Raw genomic sequence first — 10485 nt, 5'->3', positions numbered from 1 at the left:
GGGTTGCTGTCAAAGCCGGCGCATTAATTTAGATCAGTAATTAAACTTCAGCCGAACTACGTGTGCATATACACGGTTTTAACGCACGTCTGCTGGCCAATAAGAAAAGAGTATTACCCAGGCCATGGTATAATGTAGGCATAGTGTGTTGTGTGGTATATAGTGTGTTGTGTGATATATAGTTTGTGTTGTGTGATATTTGTTGTATTGAAGCTTCTTTCTTTGTTTCTCTCAGAGCTGCTGTTCAGAACCCTGAGGACCTTTCTGAACTCTACAGCACGGTTACCAAAGTCAGAACCTGAACACACACACACACATTGACTCACACGTACTGTACACACACACACACTCTCACACACACATGCACACACACGCACACACACATACTCTCTCTCACACACACGCACACACACACACACACACACACACACACATTGACTCACACATACTGTACACACACACTCACTCTCACACACACACGCACACACACACACTCTCTCTCTCTCTCTCTCTCTCTCTCACACACACACACACACACACACACACACACACACACACACACACACACACACACACACAGCTTGGTTATCCATCTGAATCAGTGATGAGTATGTCTGTTTCTCCTTGACCTGCCCACATAGCCATTGTGTGAGTAGGGGTGTGTAGTGAGGGGATTATATTATAAATATGCAAAAGATAATATACTGTAATATTGTTTGATAATAACAACGTTATTGCTTGGTTTGTATGGAGTGGCACAAGTTGGGTTGGTAAAGTTTGGAGACAACTGATCAATTTATATCACTGCACAAGGGAAGACCATCCAACCGTTTGTGCTGTACAGTCTGATTGATTGATTGATTGATTGGTTGATTTGTTGATTAATTGATTGATTGATTGGTTGATTGATTGGTTTGGTGAATGGATCCGTCAGGCTCTTCTAACCCCCCAGTCTGCATGGGCTTACAAGCAATGTTTTGTGTTTGCAGTACTATGTGTATGTATATTATACAGTATTCAATATACAGTATTATACAGTTAATACACATCACTTGTATATACTGTATTTTAAGCTTTTTATATTTGTAATAGAACAAGGCAATTATATTTTTCTAACTTTCATTAAATATTTCAGAATATCTGTAATGCTACAGTGTGTTATAAAATCATGAGAGTATATTGTTAGGAAGCCATTACTGTTTGTGAATAATGCTTATATTCTTTGTTTATATAGAGTGGCAGTTTGGGTTGGTACAGTTTGGAGACCACTGCTGTATTTGTATTGCACAAGGACAGACAGTCCAACCCCTCATACTGCACTGAAATATTGATTTATTAATTGATTGATTGTTGGATGATTGATTGTATTTTATTATTTTATATTAGTGTCTTTCAGATGCCCAGCCCACGTGTGCTTATACGTAGGACCTTGTATGACCCTTATATTTCCTGTATAGCTGTATTGATAGTTATTCTATTCTTTTTTAACATAAGATATTTTCCAGTCCTGTGTTGGCATGAATTATAGCTGCAAGAGCATATTTTAATAAAGTTTGATGAATATACTAGATTCTTTTTTTTGCTTCAGAAGTGTTGCATCTGTACAGGTGGCTATGGCCTCATTTGAATGAGTAATAAGTCAATGATTGGTAAAAGACACAGAGGTCATCTGTTCCTACATCCTCCTCCAATAGGCTTCACCCCAGAAGACCATCAATGACCACAGTCATCACACCTTCCTCTCTCTCTCTCTCTTTCTGTCTCTCTCTATCTCTCTCTCTCTCTCTCTCTTTTTCTCTCTCTGTCTGTCTCTGTCTTTTTCTCTCTCTCTCTCTCTCTCTGTCTCTCTCTGTCTTTCACTGTTCTCTCAACGTTTCCGCTGGTAAGGTTTTGCCGTGGCGCACCGCCACGGCAAGATCCTTGCCGCCACACCAAACATTTGATACAAAAAACAATAATACAAATTAGGCTATATATATATATATAAAAGTCTTAAATTAAAAATCTTAAACGTAAACTATTTCTGCCTAAATGCGCTTTCAAAACCACTGTCGCGCCCACATTAGGACTATTCATTTTCAATAAGACTAAGAGCCTATAGGCCGCGCGCTCCATGCTGCTACTTTCTGAGGTGATCGGAAGACTCGGCGCGTGAAGGGATTTTTTCTTCAGTGAGCGGCGGTTACAACGAAACATAGGTAGAAACTATCGACGCTCAAATATGACCATAGTGTTAACCAGTGTTTGAATTGGGCTGAACACTGGTGCTGGCACCTAGGCCTACTTCTCAAAATGCCTAGCCTACTGTCTAAAATACATTTAGTTAGTTAGTAATCTAAGTGCCGTTATAGCGGCTACCCATCTCAAGCACGTTGGTAAAGCCTTTGGTTTTATAATTCCCTGATGACAACTAACGGATCCTATAACCTAATATATCAATACAATTTTCCAGATGGGCATACGACGATTTTTGAAGAGGAAGAGAGAGGAGAATGATGAGACCAGTCAGGTAGGCTGGGTTATTGAAGAGAGAGGAGAATGATGAGACCAGTCAGGTAGGCTAGGTTATTGAAGAGGAAGGGAGAGGAGAATGATGAGACCAGTCAGGTAGGCTAGGTTATTGAAGAGGAAGAGAGAGGAGAATGATGAGACTAGTCAGGTAGGCTAGGTTATTGAAGAGGAAGAGAGAGGAGAATGATGAGACCAGTCAGGTAGGCTAGGTTATTGAAGAGGAAGAGAGAGGAGAATGACGAGACCAGTCAGGTAGGCTAGGTTATTGAAGAGGAAGAGAGAGGAGAATGATGAGACCAGTCAGGTAAACTAGGTTATTGAAGAGGAAGAGAGAGGAGAATGATGAGACCAGTCAGGTAGGCTGGGTTATTGAAGAGAGAGGAGAATGATGAGACCAGTCAGGTAGGCTAGGTTATTGAAGAGGAAGGGAGAGGAGAATGATGAGACCAGTCAGGTAGGCTAGGTTATTGAAGAGGAAGGGAGAGGAGAATGATGAGACCAGTCAGGTAGGCTAGGTTATTGAAGAGGAAGAGAGAGGAGAATGATGAGACCAGTCAGGTAGGCTAGGTTATTGAAGAGGAAGAGAGAGGAGAATGATGAGACCAGTCAGGTAGGCTAGGTTATTGAAGAGGAAGAGAGAGGAGAATGATGAGACCAGTCAGGTAGGCTAGGTTATTGAAGAGGAAGAGAGAGGAGAATGATGAGACCAGTCAGGGAGGCTAGGTTATTGAAGAGGAAGAGAGAGGAGAATGATGAGACCAGTCAGGTAGGCTAGGTTATTGAAGAGGAAGGGAGAGGAGAATGATGAGACCAGTCAGATAGGCTAGGTTATTGAAGAGGAAGAGAGAGGAGAATGATGAGACCAGTCAGGTAGGCTAGGTTATTGAAGAGGAAGAGAGAGGAGAATGATGAGACCAGTCAGGTAGGCTAGGTTATTGAAGAGGAAGAGAGAGGAGAATGATGAGACCAGTCAGGTAGGCTAGGTTATTGAAGAGGAAGGGAGAGGAGAATGATGAGACCAGTCAGGTAGGCTAGGTTATTGAAGAGGAAGAGAGAGGAGAATGATGAGACCAGTCAGGTAGGCTAGGTTATTGAAGAGGAAGAGAGAGGAGAATGATGAGACCAGTCAGGTAGGCTAGGTTATTGAAGAGGAAGGGAGAGGAGAATGATGAGACCAGTCAGGTAGGCTAGGTTATTGAAGAGGAAGAGAGAGGAGAATGATGAGACCAGTCAGATAGGCTAGGTTATTGAAGAGGAAGAGAGAGGAGAATGATGAGACCAGTCAGGTAAACTAGGTTATTGAAGAGGAAGAGAGAGGAGAATGATGAGACCAGTCAGGTAGGCTGGGTTATTGAAGAGAGAGGAGAATGATGAGACCAGTCAGGTAGGCTAGGTTATTGAAGAGGAAGGGAGAGGAGAATGATGAGACCAGTCAGGTAGGCTAGGTTATTGAAGAGGAAGGGAGAGGAGAATGATGAGACCAGTCAGGTAGGCTAGGTTATTGAAGAGGAAGGGAGAGGAGAATGATGAGACCAGTCAGGTAGGCTGGGTTATTGAAGAGAGAGGAGAATGATGAGACCAGTCAGGTAGGCTAGGTTATTGAAGAGGAAGGGAGAGGAGAATGATGAGACCAGTCAGGTAGGCTAGGTTATTGAAGAGGAAGGGAGAGGAGAATGATGAGACCAGTCAGGTAGGCTAGGTTATTGAAGAGGAAGGGAGAGGAGAATGATGAGACCAGTCAGGTAGGCTAGGTTATTGAAGAGGAAGAGAGAGGAGAATGATGAGACCAGTCAGGTAGGCTAGGTTATTGAAGAGGAAGGGAGAGGAGAATGATGAGACCAGTCAGGTAGGCTAGGTTATTGAAGAGGAAGAGAGAGGAGAATGATGAGACCAGTCAGGTAGGCTAGGTTATTGAAGAGGAAGGGAGAGGAGAATGATGAGACCAGTCAGGTAGGCTAGGTTATTGAAGAGGAAGGGAGAGGAGAATGATGAGACCAGTCAGGTAGGCTAGGTTATTGAAGAGGAAGGGAGAGGAGAATGATGAGACCAGTCAGGTAGGCTAGGTTATTGAAGAGGAAGAGAGAGGAGAATGATGAGACCAGTCAGGTAGGCTAGGTTATTGAAGAGGAAGGGAGAGGAGAATGATGAGACCAGTCAGGTAGGCTAGGTTATTGAAGAGGAAGAGAGAGGAGAATGATGAGACCAGTCAGGTAGGCTAGGTTATTGAAGAGGAAGGGAGAGGAGAATGATGAGACCAGTCAGGTAGGCTAGGTTATTGAAGAGGAAGGGAGAGGAGAATGATGAGACCAGTCAGGTAGGCTAGGTTATTGAAGAGGAAGAGAGAGGAGAATGATGAGACCAGTCAGGTAGGCTAGGTTATTGAAGAGGAAGAGAGAGGAGAATGATGAGACCAGTCAGGTAGGCTAGGTTATTGAAGAGGAAGGGAGAGGAGAATGATGAGACCAGTCAGGTAGGCTAGGTTATTGAAGAGGAAGGGAGAGGAGAATGATGAGACCAGTCAGGTAGGCTAGGTTATTGAAGAGGAAGGGAGAGGAGAATGATGAGACCAGTCAGGTAGGCTAGGTTATTGAAGAGGAAGAGAGAGGAGAATGATGAGACCAGTCAGGTAGGCTAGGTTATTGAAGAGGAAGAGAGAGGAGAATGATGAGACCAGTCAGGTAGGCTAGGTTATTGAAGAGGAAGAGAGAGGAGAATGATGAGACCAGTCAGGTAGGCTAGGTTATTGCCGGCTAGCCATGATTCACACCGGGGGATTAAGGAACATAGATAAAGTTACCTGTAGGCTAACAGTTTTGCCAGCTTCCCAGGGACCAGTAAACTCTGTTCGGGCAAGAGGAATGCCTCATGCAGGTGTCTGATCGGACAAGTAAAAAATGAATATGATAAATTGGCCTTGAGTTGCTAACGTTACGTAACGTTATCTGAAAACACAGTTTGAGCCGAAGCGGAGCTGCTCCCTTTGAGCTCCGCGCTGCTGTCTGTCTGGCTGAACTAACACTAGCTTGCGTTAATCTTCCTCCAGCCACCTAAATGTGCCAATCAAAATAACAGAAAAAATTATTTAGGCATGTTTAAAGACTAGCTTACCTTTTTATTTATTTATCTACAGCTGCTGTTATAATGGTAACCTACAATACATTTGATTAAAATATGTCTAAAAACCATATGATTTATTAAGTGCTTATGTGGGTTTACTGTTTTATCCCGTCCAGTTACATGTAATTAATTACATTTTAAGCTCTAGGACTTTACCAGCCTTACGAGATAGGTTAGGCCATCTTTATAGACCTGCTCTTCAGTTAATTGTTTTTTTTTAGGCAGATGCAGGGATTGTGGTAGGAGAGGACAGGACTGTGGCACAGGCACAGAGTGGAGGCACAGGTGAGAGAGAAGAGGAGAGAGAGGTTGTTGAGAGGAGCGCAAGAGAGGAGGGAGGAGAAGGAAGGGGACAGGAGAGAGGAACAAGGGAGGAAGAAGGGTGGTCTCCGATCCCTCGCTTTTTCCGTTTCGAAATCAGACTCTTTTTTTCACACACCACCACCCCAAGAGATCAGTTCCACAGGAAACACTGCTCACTGAGCCCCTAGATAGAGGGGGGGGGGGTGGAGAGATGAGAGAGGAAGTAGAAAGAGGTAGTAGAGAGAGATAGAAATAAAGCATTAAAAAAGCAGCATAAAACTGGGGGCCTGGGTCAATCTCTGGTCTGTGTGTGTGTGTGTGTGTGTGTGTGTGTGTGTGTGTGTGTGTGTGTGTGTGTGTGCGCGCGTGTGTGTGTGTGCGTCAGTGTAAGTTAGAGTCTTCAGCTCATTAATTGGCCCTGAGCTTGTCAGTATATTTTACAATTGAACTGAATTGAATTGATCAGTGCCTCTCTGTGTTTCGACCACAAGACCACAACCTCAACACTGACCAAACCTCTCGTTTTCTCTCTTCTCTCTCTGTTTCTCTCTCTCTCTCTCTCTCTCTCTCTCTCTCTCTCTCTCTACACCATATATATCCCTTCCTCTCGTCATTCTCTCTGTCCATCTCTCCTCTTACTCTCTCCATCTAACTCCATTACTCCTCTCTCTTCCCCTTCTCTTTCTCGACCTCTCTCTCTCTAAACTCTGTCCGTCCTCCCTCTCTCTCTATTTCTCCACCTCTCTCTCTCACTCTCCACCCCCTCTCTCTCTCACTCTATCTTTGTCTCTCTCAACTCTCCACCCCTTCCCCCCTCTCTCTCTCTCTCTCTCTCTTACTCTCTGTTCTTTCTCCTTCCATCCAACTCTCTCTCTCTGTCTGTAGCTGTGTGGATGATAGCGACTGTTTGACAACATTAGTAAGAACATGTTAATCCTGATGATGATGATGATGATGATGATGATGTTAATCCTAGGTCATCACATCATCTGTAGAGTCAGGTGGGACAGCCAGGGTCAGAGGGCTGTAGACGGGGGTGGGGGGGTTGAGCATTGGTCATGTCAAATAACTACAGCAGGTCTCTCTCCTCTTCTCCTCTACTCCATTTCTCTTTCCCCTCCTCCCCTCTCTTTCTTTATCATTCTAGCTCTCTCATTCTCTTCCTCTCGTTTCCCGTCAGAGAATACCCACTTCTTTAGTCACTACTACTCCCCTTATACTATCAACGGCAGGAGTAGACACACTGAATGTATTGATTTATAGACTGATTTATTGATTTAAAACTGATTTTTTAACAACAACTAACTAAGCAAGTGTCTTGATTCTTTGTCATGCTGATGACGGTGTGATAGAGGAAGTCCTTTGGCTACTTAGAAAGATCAACCACAGACCTCCCCCTGGTCTCGTTTACTTCACTGTCAGTGAGTCCACCAGCAACACCTCACACTTCACTCTGTAAGTACCATCGACTTGACCCGCTCTTCAAATTATTGTTATTTTCACCCATTTTGAAGGATTTCTCTTAGAGTGATAGTTTCTCAAAATGTGATATTTGTGTTGTGTTATAGACTTTTGATGCTGTATAAAGAGGTTGTAATAAGCAGAGCATCTGGGTGAAGGCTGCCGACTACAAGTGTAACAGTGTTACTGATGTGTTATAATAAGCTACTGCTCGTCTCTAAGTTGCAGTATTTGGCAGCTGTAATAGTTTGTTTTTTGTCCTGTTGGTGCATGACAACAAACATAGTGCAAGAACAAGACAAGCCAGTGCGAAATACAATGACAAGTGATACAATACAATACGCAATAACCTACAGTCTTACAGAAATGTCCAGGAAGGGAAGTGAGGGTGGATGCGAGTGACACGGTGAAACCTGCGACACACAGGAATCACACAGAAGCTGAAAAGAAAAGTTGAGAGAGAAGTCCGGCATGCCCAGAAGCAGACCTAAACAAGGAGGCGCAGCGGACTGGCTGTCAATCAATCAATCAATCAAAGCTTTATTTGTATAGCGCATTTCATACCCAGAGGCAACACAATGCGCTTTACAGAGAACAAGGGAGGTGGGCATACGACCCACTCTCTACATATTCCAGAGGGAAGCAAAAAAACAGTTATCACCCGGGGGCCAGATAAGTGAGCTGTAAAAATTCTTCCCTGACCCCTCTCAACAAGGCGATGGAGCAAGCTCCAGGAGTATGTTTGTCTACCGGCTAAGAACATTTATAAAGCAATACATTACATTAAATTTCATTTCAGAGTAAGAGAGGCTAAAAAAGCATCATAGGAAAGACATGGCAAATACTGGTGTGTGTTTGCTATGGCCCAGGCCTAAAGCCGGAAGTGGGCTGGTGTATGTCTGTGTGTACGTGTGTGTGTGTGTTAACTAAATGCTACGACATCCACAGCAGACACGGGGGTATCTATCGGACTCCGGGAGGTCTGCTGGTGACATTGCTGTCCTATTTAGTAGCGTCAGTAGTGGATATAAAATAACACAAAAAAGATGGACCTGGAGCAGACTAGTATGCCATTGCAATACAATGTGAAGAAATACTGTAACTGCATCATATTACGGGTGCTGAATATAGGACTTACTTGCACATAATCATGGCACAGTGCTTTGACCCGATCTGAATTTCTTTCTGCTTCATTCGCACAGAATTGCATAGCAGGACACGGCCCACTGTAGCCAGGCTGAATGCATTGATGCAGGGGCGGCGCATGCACTTGGCATACAAGGCAATTGCCTAGGGCGCCAAGGCATAAGGGGCGCGCGGACAAACCCGACACTCAGAATTGTCTGGAAATGTCAACAAATCTCCGCCCCCCTCCCGCTGAACAACTTGTGGCACTGGGGCGCACTGTCGTTATTTTGCCTAGGGCGGCCAATCGCCTCCCACCGGGACTGCATTGATGTTGTTGAAGACACCTTGGTCTTCAATAATCCTTTGCTGTATTTGTCTCAGGGTTATGGCATTGTTCTCCAAGACCGTGTCAACGATTGCAGTGTCCTACTGGGCTGTGAGTGGACGTCCGCTCCCACCAGCGTGTGGCCATCCTTCATTCCTGCAAAAGATACAGATACAGTAACATAATTACATATTGTATTGACAAAGTAGGAATGCGGTTCCCAATCTCAGCATCATATGTGCAGTACATACTGTAGATCATGCTTTGTTCACTTACATTATACGGTCATCATTGAGTGCTGTATTGATACAGTATGCAGTACTACATACAGTAAAGTCAAGGGAGTAGTATTTCTCACCTATGCTCATTCCTGAGTGTCCGTATGATGGATGCCATCGTGAAGCGTCTCAGGTTTGGTTGGACCCTCAGTCCGGCCTCCTTCATCGTCAACCCATGGTTGAGGACATGGTCAATTATAGTGGCCCGAATCTCATCAGTGATGGCGGCTCTCCTTCCTCCTTGTCCTCCTCCTCCACCCCCTCCTTGTCCTCCTCTCCCCCCATCTTTTCCTCCTCCTTGTCCTCCTCTCCCCCCTCCTTGTCCACCTCTTCCAACTCCTCATCTTTGTCCACCTTCTCGTCCTTCCAACTCCTTGTCCTCCTCTTCCCCCTCCTTGTTCTCCTCTTCCTCCTCATCTTTGTCCACCTTCTCGTCCTTGTCCTCCTCCTCCTCCTCCTCGTTGCTCTCCTCTTCCTCCTCTCACTCGTATGCCTCTGCCTCTCTGGATTACTCTCTCTTCAACTTCATCCATTGTTCTCCAAACCAGGAGCTCACCTCTGACCTCTGACCCTTTTATATTGCTCAAGCCCTGATTGCAAATTGCTCAACATACTTCAGTGTTTAGCAATTTGATTGGTTCAGTGTTCCAGGTGAAAACACATATTTTATTGGAAAGGAGTGTGCAAAATATAGAGAGTTGTGTGTAGTGTTTAGAGAAAAGGGTGGTATAGTGAGATTTTGTATTGGAAAAGAGTGTGCAAAATATAGAGACTTGTGTGTAGTGTTTTGAGAAAAGGGCGGTTTGGAATTGACAACTGAGTGTAAAGCAGATGTGTGTGTTTGCAGTTCAGGAGAATTGGTTTAGGGATTTGGTAAACGAGTCAAAGATTGTGCACATTGTGTCTTAAGTTCCAGTTTTGGATTAAGCAATTGAGAAAAACTGTAATATAACTATGATGACATATCTACTTCCCAGCCCACAAAGCTAGGCTAATGTCAGCTGTCATTGACAGTAGGCAGAGTGAATGTTGAGTGTATCTTTACATGTCTTAAAGAGGGAGTTGATTATTTTAGTAATTTCCCTCTCTAAATACATTTGCCCAGCACCCCCTGATGAGAGAGAGCCCCCTGCTGTGTGTTTGCAGCACCACATATGTGCAGGTGTAAATTTAGTCTTTGTATCGATAAAAAAAATATGTTATGGCTCTCACATATGGAAACTGAACCGTTTGTCATATTTTTTTCACATTTCTCTCCCTTTCTTCTTCTCTTTCTGTTGACATGCAGACAGTTGTGTAAATCCAATAAAGAGGAAGGAAGTCATGTTCTGTGCCTCAACGTCTAGTTATCTGTCTACATAC

Source organism: Borostomias antarcticus (genome assembly GCF_949987555.1).
Source record: "Borostomias antarcticus genome assembly, contig: scaffold_129, whole genome shotgun sequence".
NCBI classification, from domain to species: Eukaryota; Metazoa; Chordata; class Actinopteri; order Stomiiformes; family Stomiidae; genus Borostomias; species Borostomias antarcticus.
Note: the sequence above shows the minus strand (reverse complement) of the source record.